The 12487-nt window shown below is 38.3% G+C and overlaps 1 long non-coding RNA gene across 2 annotated transcripts in view; it reads right to left on the minus strand.

The window, feature by feature from the left end:
* LOC110257731 overlaps positions 538-12487 on the minus strand; it is a 124919-nt gene continuing 112969 nt past the window's right edge. For both annotated transcript variants that reach the window (XR_002340661.1, XR_002340660.1), the window contains one exon: positions 538-1426. This is a non-coding gene — a long non-coding RNA (uncharacterized LOC110257731). The remainder of the gene's footprint in view (positions 1427-12487) is intronic.

Raw genomic sequence — 12487 nt, forward strand, 5'->3', positions numbered from 1 at the left:
AGAGAGCTGCCCATCTTTGAAATTAGGTCTACCAGCATGTGGATTAGAGTGTTCTGTCTTATTCACTGTAATTTTCAGGCTATATATTTGGCCATGATTGATATATTCTGACAAGAGAAATTTGTGTCTGAATTGGGGGAATTAAGTAATTTTAATTTTGATGGGACCCTAGGGAAGAAGACACTACATGTGAACGGTATTTTTTCAGAGTGTAGTTTCAGTGTTTATCTAAAAAAGAAATAAGAAAATCAATCTTATCTCCACAAATAAATGGCAATGGATTTTGGTTGTATTTTTTTTTTTTTGTCTTTTTCTAGGACCACATCCGTGGCATATGGAGGTCCCCAGGCTATGGGTCCAATCGAAGCTGAAGCTGCTGGGAGGTTCCCAGGCTAGGGGTCTAATCGGATCTGTAGCTACCAGCCTACGCCAGAGCCACAGCAACACGGGATCTGAGCCACATGTGCGACCTTCACCACAGCTCACGGCAACACCGGATCCTTAACCACTCAGCAGGCCAGGGATCAAACCCGCAACTTCATGGTTCCTAGTTGGATTCATTAACCAATGAGCCACAACAGGAACTCCAGATTTTGGTTGTATTAATGAGGGTCAGGCAAAAGGATTTGGGTAAAGATGTATATGTTGTTAGTTAAAATTGAGTCTTTCTTTTCAGGGTTTGCTATTTGGGGAGCTCAGTGATAGCCCAATTATATCCCAAAGGGAGAGTCACAGTAAATTTCATTCCATTTTGATATTCTAAGTTCATTGATAACCTTTAAAAATAAAAGCTCTGAATTGTTTTCTTGTCTGTTTCAGTTACACAAAATAATTATGTAATTTTCTGTTATGGCTATACTATAGTTCCTGGGATAATAAACAAGCAGTAAAACAAACCAAAACATGAAAAACAGAATCCCAAAGTGGTGGGAAAATTCTGTTTAACTTATAGGCCCACAGGAGGTTTAAGCCAGGACCTCTCTGAAAAATGGGCCTCTCCCTCTTCAACATATCTAGGAAACTGCAAAACTGCTAGGAGTCTAAAGTTAAGGTTAGGCAGCCCGGAAATAATCTCTCAGCACAGTGAATAAAGTATGGCAGATGCTGTCAGTTGGTACACAATAGTAATCCCAACCCTCTTCTCTGACACTTCCTATGAAAGAGGTTAAAAGAAGTACTTACATTCTTGGTCTCTTCTATAGCTAAAACTATCCATGTGACACAGTTCCAGTCAGCTAAATGGAAGAGGAAGTCTGTTGGGAACTTCCGGAAAGGATCTTTTTTTCCCTAGAAAGGGATGAATGTGCAAAGAGTACTTTCTGGGACAGCTCCTTCACTCTTCTTCCTGCCTCGAATGTGGACATGGGATGCTCTGATGCATAGAACTTCATCAGCCATCTCACCTTGTGATCATAAGGCAAGTAACCTAAGACAGAAAATCCAACAGGTTGACAATGGCAGAACAGAATGATAGATCTTGCATCTTTGAAGATTTCATCTAGCCATCATACCAAGCATGGGACCATCAGAGTTCTTCTTATATACTATAGTTGGATTTCTTTATCATTTTGATAGCTTTTACCCGGAAACTCTCTTAAGTCAGTCAAAAGTACTCTTAGTTGATACAAAGAGGGGTAGAACTAAGATCTTATAACATGCTATCCCCAATTATATTCAGACACTAGGAGATCACAGTAATGGCTTTCAATCCATTGTATATAAAAATTAAAAAAAAAGAAATAACTGTATCCATTTATGAAAGTAAGGATATAGCAACTCTGTGAAGCTCTGAAGATGAGTAATAATCATGAAACATATTGGAAGCAGTACTAGCACAATGGTTGTGGCAGATTGCACTAAGGGCCCCAGTCAGCCTTCTCTTTAGCCACATATTTTGCTATGTGCTTCCCTCACCTCATTCCCTATGACATCAGGCTTTAAAGAAAATGCATCCTATGTCATTCATTATTGTTCCATAATTTTTATTAGCTGCATAGTATTGAGTTTAATACATATGAGTTACTTCATCCGTCTTATTTGCTATTTTAAATTTTTAGATATAATTTTAAAAATCTGTACAGTACCTGACCATTATATGGCTAAATCTTTGTGCATATTAATAATTATTTCCTCAGTAAAGAAGTCCATAAATTGAATTGTTAGGCCAACAAATATAGCTATGCTTAATAAATTTTCCATACATAAAGGTTGCATTAATTTTCACTCTCACCAGCAGTGTATGAAAATGTCTGTTTTTCCACACTGTCCTCATCATTGAAAATTACTAATCCTTTCAATCTTTTCCAATCCAATGGGTGAAAAATAGTATCTTTCTATAGTTGTAATTTGCATTTTTTAAAATTTGGCAAAAGTGAACTTTTAAAATCTAGTTATAGGTTTATCTTTTTGGTGACTTATGTCTTGTCTCCTAATTTTTATTAAAATTGTTTTGTTAGTACTCTTTATTTATGAATACTATTAGTTCCTCTTTATACATGTTGCAAATATGTTTCCTCACTGATCAAATGCTTTAAATAATTTACTTTGGTATTTCTTTGCAAATGTTTTTCTTCTTTTCCTTTCTTTTTAGGGCCATACCTGCAGCATATGGAAATTCCCAGGCTAAGGGTTGAATTGGAGCTGCAGCTGCCAGCCTATGCCACTGCCACAGGAATGCAGGATCTGAGCCACATCTGTGACCTGTGCCTCAGCTCATGTCAATGCTGGATCCTTAACCCACTGAGGGAGGCCAGGGATCAGACCCACATCCTCATGGATACTAGTCAAGTTCAGTAATCCGCTGAGCCACAATGGGAATACTTCTTGTTTTTCTTTTTGATGTTAAACCAGTCTATGTTATAAAATTTTATAGCTTATATCTTTGCTTTCACAGACAAAAATGCAACAGAACCTGTAATTTTCTTATGTCTTATGTAGAATAGCAGAGTGGAACTTCTCATTTAATCAATATAAACAAGTCAAAGGAGGAAAAATAAAAAGTATCACATGTACATTAAATGTTGTGCACAAGTCTATATATTTTCTTATTCTTTAATGTATTTAATGCTTACACTTTAGAGTGTGCTATAATTACCTCTCCATCTTTTTTTTAACAGATAAGAAAAGTGAAGCTCAGGAAAAAAGTATGTATTCATCTTATAGTATTTGGAAGTGAATTTGCTATTTTATATTATCCTAGATTTTGATGGCAATTTTCCAGTCACATTTATTTGATAACATGGGTGTGATCATAAATTTGACCCCAACTATAAAGTTATCTCTATGATCAAAGCTGGCCTCCTAGACTTCTAAGGGAGTTGAAGAATACAGTAACACGAAAGCAGCAGAATACACATTCTTTTCAAGTGCACATGGAACATCCCTAGGAGAGATCACACACTAGGCTACAAAGCAAGCCTGGGTAAATTTAAGAAAACTGACAAGCATCTTTTCTGATCACAATGCTGTGAGATTAGAAATCAACTACAAGAAAAACTGCAAAAAAAAAAAAAACCCACAATAACATCTTCCTAGCTATAGAGAAGATATATCTTCAATGCTTAACACAAATGCACATTCTTAGGGATGGGCAGCAAAACTTCAGGTAGCTCTAATTGCAACATCAGTCTCTACCACTGAGATGGAGAGAGCTGTGTTTAAATGTGTTCCTTTCATGAAGTTAGAACAGAATAACATTCTAAGAAAACATCTGGGGAGTTCCCATCGTGGCGCAGTGGTTAACGAATCCGACTAGGAACCATGAGGTTGCGGGTTCGGTCCCTGCCCTTGCTCAGTGGGTTAACGATCCGGCGTTGCCGTGAGCTGTGGTGTAGGTTGCAGACGCGGCTCGGATCCTGCGTTGCTGTGGCTCTGGCGTAGGCCGGTGGCTACAGCTCCAATTCAACCCCTAGCCTGGGAACCTCCATATGCCGCGGGAGCGGCCCAAGAAATAGCAACAACAACAAAAAAAAAGACAAACAAACAAAAAAAAGAAAACATCTGGTATTTCAAAAGCATGTCCACTCTTCATTACATCTATAAAGAAAAACTAGAAAGCAAAGCACCTATATTAACCAAGAGGTCAATGTTTACCCCATGTGACAGAGCACCTCTGCCCTCAGTATTTCTGGGATGCCAGGGCCTTAGTCAACAGCGAAACAGTCAATAGGTGTCTATGAAGCTGCTTAGTTGAAAGATTGTGCTAAGGAAAGTTACTAAGTGTCAAAATGGCAAGTGCAGGAGTACCCATCATGGCTCAGTGGTTAATGAATCCAACTAGGAGCCATAAGGTTGCAGGTTCGATCTCTGGTCTTACTCTGTGGGTTAAGGATCCGGTGTTGCCGTGAGCTGTGGTGTAGGTCACAGATGTGGCTCAGATCCTGCGTTGCTGTGGCTGTGGCATAGGCCGGTGGCCACAGCTCCAATTCGACCCCTAGCCTGGGAACCTCCATATGGCACGGCAGTGGCCCAAGAAATAGCAAAAAGACAAAAAAAAAAATGGCAAGTGCAAGGAAGGCATGTGTTCTCTGAAAAGCAAAGGCCTTTGGAAGTACCTGGACTGAGCTTATGTATTAGGCAGTGCAACAGTGTCCAAGTCTCAGAATTCTAGTTTCACAGGCCTTACTGTTGGCAGATCCCTTAAAAGTAATGTAAGTAGATTAATGATTGTTCAGCCCTTGGGCTAGATAACTAGGATTGATTGCACCTGAGCATAGGGGATACTTGGGAGGTGATGAAAATATTCTAAAAATGAATTGTGGTGGTAGTTGCTCCATTCTATAAATTTACTAAAAATTCAAAAAAGACATATAGATTGGCCAACAGGCACATGAAAATATGCTCAACATCACTAATTATTAGATAAATGCAAAACAGATAAAATATTACTCAGCCATAAAAAAGAATGAAATAATGCTATTAGCAGAAACATGGATAGGCCTAGAAATTATTACTAAGTGAAGTAAGTCAGGCAGAGAAAGACAAATGTTATATGATATCACTTCTATGTGGAATCTTAAAAAATTATTCGAATAAACTTACACAACAGAAATATACTCACAGACATAGAAAAGAAAACTTATGGCTACCAAAGGAGAAAGGGGAGAGGGAAGGATAAATTAGGAGCTTGGATTTAACAGATACATACTAGTATACATGAAATAGATTTTTTAAAAGGACATATTTACAGCATAGGGAACTATATTCTGTATCTTGTAATAATCCATAATGGAAAATAATCTGAAAAAGAGTATGTGTTTGTGTGTGTAGACATATATACATAAATATACATATTTCCCACCTAGCAGCCCACATTCTGTTGAATGTTCCATTTTTCTCTCTTACTCAGAGTCAGTTTACTACTGTTCATATTTATTGGTTCCACTTCAAAACTCAAAATCTGATTCCACTTTTATGTATAAACCCAACCAAAATGTATATGTATAGTCACACAAAAAGGTCTCTTACATTTTCCTAGAACACTCTGTGTAATCAGAAAAAACCAGAAACCATGCAAAGGCCAATCAACAGCAGAACAGATAAATTGCGGAATATCCACACAATGAAATGTTCTATGGCAATGAGAATCATTGATCAGCAACTATGTGCAGCAATATGGATGAATCTCACACAATGTTGAACAAAAGAATCTGGGAAAAAAGAGGACATGTTGTGTGATTCCATTTATATGAATTTCCAAAACATGCAAAACTAGTCTACATTTTGAGAAGTCAGGAGAAGGGTTGCCTTTGAGCAGTCGCTTGCATGGGGTACAAAGTAGAGGCTGCTGGATGCTGGTAATGTTACATTTTCATCTGGGAGCCAGTTACAGAGAAGTTTGTTTCAAATTTGTTTCATCTGTACAGTTAGGATTTGTGCAGTTTTATGCATGTATGCTGTGTTTCAGTAAGTAATTTTGAAAAAAAAACTCAGCATCAATGCTACCCTGCTTAACATTTTTCCTCAATAAATCCTCACCATAGGCTTCTTAAATGCAAATATTTTGTTTTATTCATCTTCCTCTCCCAACGACACAGTACATATCTAATTATTTTACATAAAACTGAAGATAGAATTGTTCCATTCTGCTTGGGACAGCCTATCATAGCTCACTACTGGAAAAAAAATCAATTAGATTCAGTTTTTATTTAATATCTAACGGTTGAGCTGTCAGATAACTTACAACCTAGCAAAAAATTAGACATTAAAAATGTCTAATAATATCATAACAACAGCTGACTTGAGTGTTGGCCTACTGCCAACCAATGAATTTAATACTTATAAAAATTATGTAACTTGTATTTTTATTATTTTATAGATGAGGAAACTGAGGCACACATATTCTCAGCTCAAGGTCCTTGATAAAAACAAAGTGAGTTGGATTCCAAAAGTCCTTTTTTATTAGTTTTCCATTGTCATATAATAAATTGCCACAAACTTGGTGGCTTAAAACAACATGCATTAGTTATCTCACAATTTCCATGGGTCATGAGTCTAGGCATGGCCTAGATGGATGCTCTGTCGGGAGTCCTAAAAGGATGCAATCAAGGTGTTAGCCAGGCTGCTTTTCTATATGGAGGCCTGACTGGGGAAGGAGCTATATCCAAAATCTCTCACATTGTTAGAATTCATTTCCTTGCTATCCTATGACTGAGGCCCCCATTTTCTTGCTAGCTGTTGGCTGGGGACCACTTTCAGCTTCTCAAGGCTCTCCTCAGGTATTCGCCATGTGGTCACCCCAAAAGGCCCTCTCACTACCTGCCAGTTTACTTCTTCAAGACCAGCAGTAGAACCTCTGTGGCCTCTTAGACCATCTTCTAAAGGGCTTACTTGATTAGTTCAGGCCCACTTAGGATAATATACCTTTTAATTAATTCAAAATTTACTGAGTAGGGGGTTTACCTTATTTACATACCCTCATTAGAGCTAAGTATTAAAGGACTGTACAGACTGGCTGGATTTGAGGGCATGAGGGGAGAAGGAGGAGGAATGAAGCCTGGAGAATCCTTTGAACAGATGGAGCCTGATGACTAGGGGGCAGCGTGGAAATGAAGATGCAGGCTGGAAAGCAAGGTAGCAGCCAGGTAGGGAGAGTCTGTGCAGGTCATGCCAAGGGTTTTGAACTTCTTCCTAAGAGCAACATAAAGACATTTTCCCAATTCTAAAGCATGATAGGTTCCTATTTTTAAAAGGTCACTTATTCTATGTGCTGATGCAGGAATGAGCAAAGACTATTAAGGGTATTTTTCAGTGTATTTTCTTAACATAACATGACATTTGTCAAATATATATCAATAAATACAGATGAAATCTATTCATTTTAACTACAATAAGGACTCTACTGTATGAATAAACCACCATTGGTGTACATTGTAAAATATACAAAGGAATACATTATGTTTAGGCTCTATTCATAGCAGTAAAAGCATACGTGCATTCATAGGAATAATATACACCATCTCCAGGGAAAAGAAGAAGGAAAAATGGATGGGAGGGGGAAAGAGATTTCATCCCACTTACACTATTTTATTTATTTTAAAAGAGATCTGTTACACACTACTATATATAAAAAGATAAACAATGATCTACTTATAGCTCAGGGAACTATATTCAGTCTTGTAATAACCTATAATGGAAGAAAATCTGAAAAAGAATATATACACACACAAATATACACACGAAGCTTAGAGTTTCAGGGGATGGACATTAAACATGTATGTGTATACACATGAATCATGTTGCCACAGTGATTGTGAAATCTGAATCTAACCTTCCTTAGTTCATCTGAGACTAACACAACAGTGAAAATCAACTATACTTCAATTTTTAAAAAGAGCTCTGAATCAACAAATGAAAAATGTTTATCTCTGTAAAAATATGTTAGTCTTTGTAAAACAGTGGTGAGTTCTATTTTCTGAGTCATTTACCTAAGTGTCTGTGACCCTCTCCTTATTAAATAGTTCATAATTAATATTTTACCAAATCAAATATAGACTTGGGACAAGAATGGTCCCTATACTTCCAGGAAAGAGAGTATTGCAATGGTTCAGCTAAGAGTTTCTGGGCACTTGGATAAGGATGCTGGAGCTAGAGAGGGAAGGAAGCAGGTGGACTCCAAAAATATTAAATGAATTCAAGATGGCATGGAGGAAGGAAATAGCGAATGAACTTCAGGTTTGTGAGATGAGAACTGGATAGATGGCAATGTCATGACTCTAGATCCATATCGAAGAAGTTACAGATGGGATGGAGATGGTGAGAAAGATCAAAGATTCACTTTTGGAAATGTGAGGTTTCTAATACCTCTGAAATAGATCCTTTGAGATGACAGGTGTCAGATGGCAGAATTTGGATCTTAGGAAGGCCTAAGCTGGATATATAATATGTATGAGCTGCGTGTATATATGTATCTTGAGTTTGGATCAAATAACCTATAGAGAAAACATGGGATAAAAAAATAATTAGGGACGGAGTTCCCTTCCTGGCTCAGTGGTAACGAACCCAGCTAGGATCCATGATGATGCAGGTTCAATTCCCTGGCCTTGCTCAGTGGGTTGAGGACCTGGCATTGCCGTGAGCTGTGGTGTAGCTTGCAGATGCAGCTCAGATCCTGCGTTGCTGTGGCTGTGGTGTTGGCTGGCAGCTATGGCTCCAATTCAACCTCTAGCCTGGGAACTTTCATATGGTACAAGTGCAGCCCTAGAAAGCAAAAAAAAAAAAAAAAAATTTAGGGGCAGCTAAGCTGATAAAGGATTATGTTTCCTTATCCATTGTTCTAGCCATACTACTTTGGTCTATAGGGAGTAATACTAAAATAATTACACTATTCAGAGTAATAATTACCAGTTTCTAACTCTTAGAATCAACCTATAGATAAAGGATCTCAAATATTTAAATGTTTAAAACAGGTAAAGGATCCTTTTTTTTTTTTGGATTGGAATATTGGCTCTACCTCTTGTATACTGCATTATTTATAATGAATTAGTTTACTAGTGTGATGCTCAGTGTCACAATACGAGTATCAGAAGACATGATCAGGAGTTCCCTCTTCTCAGACCATTTTGGTTATGTGAGCTAATGCATACAAGTTGGCCTATTAGTAAGTTCTCAATAAAGTTACATAATAGAGTAGTAGTAATGATAAACCTGTATTACTGCATTATGGAATTACGAAGAAATTATCTACCAAATATATCCTACATGTTCATATATATATAAGAGATTTCTAGCTGGGTTGTCAAGTGTAGTAACTGAAGTATCACTTTCTTAAGCTTTAATATGATCAGATTTTGGTCATTTAATATTTAAATGTCACACTAGTAACATTTTACAGCTATACTATTGTATCTCTGAAATAAGCAACACTCTTCATTTTGAAATTTTTTAAAATATGAAACATACCTTATAATAACATCAATTCTACTGCTCAGAGCAAAAACCATACTTCTGTTGCCAAGTGCTTTTGCTGATAAAATAAAGTAGCTGGGAGAATGGTGGTTAGATTTGTTTTTTTCTAAATGATGCTGGAATACTCCATAGCATTAGTACCCTTTGCTCCATAGCATTAGTACTCTTGTGTCATAAATATGAAAAGACCCACACAGTGGGAATTGTACTTTGGAATTCTGAGAAGAAGTTTGGATGCAACCGAGAATGGCTATAACCTCAAAGTTATTAATATTAACAGAAGAACTTTTAGGATGTTCCTATGAACCTCTACATTTTATTTGCTTGCAAAATGATTCTTACAAAACTCAGAATATTACATTTATTTGCCATATTTATTTCATTTAACTTGAAATTATCTTTTATTCTCTTGGTGACCTGTGAAGAAAACAACACCCATGCATGGTGTTTCTGATTCTCAGGGTCCAGAGAAAAATCTTATGGGACAAGTTAGTATAATAACATTAGTGAGAAATTTTTAAAATAAGTTATTTCCTTTTCAAGAGCTCTAATTAATCTTCTCTTACTATTCTACGCCTTCCTATTTATCAGAATTTTTATAGATAAAAACTTGCTCTCTCCCCTAAATATACTAGAAAGGCTTTGATGAAGCCCTTGCCTCTCTATCAGAGAGGGCCCCAAGCATACGTCCATCTGGGCTCTCAGGGATGTTAGATCAAGCTGTTTCCCAGTCATTCTCCCTCCCCCCACAGCATTGCCATGGTGACTCTCTAAATATGTTTGGCTGTATCCCAGGTGTGTTTTCAATAATGGAAACTGATACACAAAACTATACATGAAAGGGATGAGTAACATGGATCTACTGTGCAGTCCAGGGAAATCTACTCAATACTATATAATAACCTATATGAGAAAAGAATCTGAAAAGGAATGGGTATATGTATATGCCTAAGTGATTCACTTTGCTGTACACCTGCAACTAACGCAACATTGGAAGTCAGTGATACTCCAATAACATTTTTAAAAAAGAAATAAACTTGTGTTAATTCACTGGAAACAAAACAAATGGACCCTGAGAAAAGTAATATATTGGGGAGGCAATGTCTGCAAACTCTGGTGGGCAAAGTGCCACAGGAAAGGACATGAAGCCAGTTTAGGATGGGTCACTGGGTGGATTGCTACTATGGGCAACTGGTCTCACTCTAGCTAGAGACTGCTGGAGATGGCCTAGGACAATCCTCAGAATTGTCCCCCCTGAGGGGCAAGGAAGCAAGCATGTTCATTCTATTGATTAATGGTTATGGCTATTCCTAGGGGCTCAACTGCCTGGCATACATGGCCTGCCAGTGCATGCACAAGTCTGTGTCCATAGCCAGAGAAAGCTCTCAGGCCTCTGGAGAGTTGACTGTTTTCAGGAGAAAGCCTTTGGGCGGTGTACCGGTTTCCTATTCTCAAAACCTTAGTGCTTCAAAACAACACACATTTAGTGTCTTATGAAGACATCTGAAGAACAGACGTTTACAATTTGTTGGCATTCCTCTTTGAAACCCTCCATTTCCCTGCCTTTCTGAGCTTCTAGAACCCACCTGGACCCCTTGGTGCATAGCCTCTTCTATCTTCAAAGGCAGCAGCAAACATGTCCAACCTCAGGTTCTATCACTGCATCTTCTTCTCCAATTAGGACACTGTTGTGTAAGAACTTTTGTGAGAGTTCCCGTCATGGCTCAGTGATAATGAATCCAATTAGTATCCATGACGATGCTGGTTTGATCCCTGGCCTTGCTCAGTGGGTTAAGGACCCGGTGTTGCCGTGAGCTGTGGTGTAGGTCGCAGACGCGGGGCTCGGAGCTGGCATTGCTATAGGTGTGGTGTTGGCCAGCAGCTGTAGCTCCAATTCGACCCCTAGCCCGGGAAGTTCCATATACCATACCTGCAGCTGCCCCCACAGAAAAAACAGCAAGAACTTTTGTGATTATGTCAGGTCCACACACAGATAATCCAGGATGATGCCCTCATTGAAAGATTAGGAACCTAATTGATTCTGCCAACTCCCGCCATCTCTGTAAAGTAACAGTCACAGGTTCTGGGGAGCAAGACATGGACATCTTATTTTAAGGGCCCATCTAATTTTAAGAAGTTTCATCAAAAGCAAATACACACACACACACACACACACACACAGTTTTCCCGAAGAACATCACTGTTCTGTTTATGAAAACAAAAACAGCAAGTGTTCACACACAGGTGTTAGGAAATACAGGGAGATGAAAATCAGAGTAAAAACATTCTCTGCCATGGTGGGCTTTTGCCAGAGGAACCAAAAGCTTCAAAATCAAGAAAACTTGACACTTGCCAAAAAGAATGAGGATGGGAGTTCCTGTTGTGCCTCAGTGGGCTAGGGACCTGATGCTGTCTCTCTGAGGATGTGGGTTCAATCCCTGGCCTTGCTCAGCGGATTAAGGATCCAGTGTTGCCATAAGCCGTGACATTGGTTGCAGATGTGGCTTGGTTCTGGTATTTCCATGGCTGTGGCATAGGTCACAGCTGCAGCTTAAAATCAACCCCTAGTCTGGGAACATCCATGTGCCACAAGTGCAGCCATAAAAAGAAAAAAAGAAAGAGGATAAATAAAAGAAGAAGGAAAGAAACCATGCAAGAGTCACCAACAAAAAGGGATGACTGTCCCTTTCTGTTCCTTCTCTCAATCTTTAAATGGGGCTTTGACAGAATCACTTACATCTTTTTTTGGGGGAGGGGGGTTCCCAGAGTAATTTATTAAGTACTTTATTTCCAGAATAACTATTTAATGTCTCAGATAAACGCAGGTCTTATGCCAGATGTAGAAATTCAAACAAGAATTGAGGTAAATAATAAATGGGCTCTAGCCTCAAGCTAATCAGTCCAGTTTGAGTGGATATAGGTAACCAAACAGTTTCAGTACATCATGACACTTCCTACTTGTAGAAGATTGACTTCTTTGTCCCTAATTCTTCACTCAGTTAAGGGAACATTAAATAACCACATCCTTATCAGATTATCCTCAAGGGCAGGGTTACCTTTCAAACCCCTTGACTTTTGGTTT

This window comes from Sus scrofa, chromosome X (assembly GCF_000003025.6).
Source record: "Sus scrofa isolate TJ Tabasco breed Duroc chromosome X, Sscrofa11.1, whole genome shotgun sequence".
NCBI lineage: Eukaryota > Metazoa > Chordata > Mammalia > Artiodactyla > Suidae > Sus > Sus scrofa.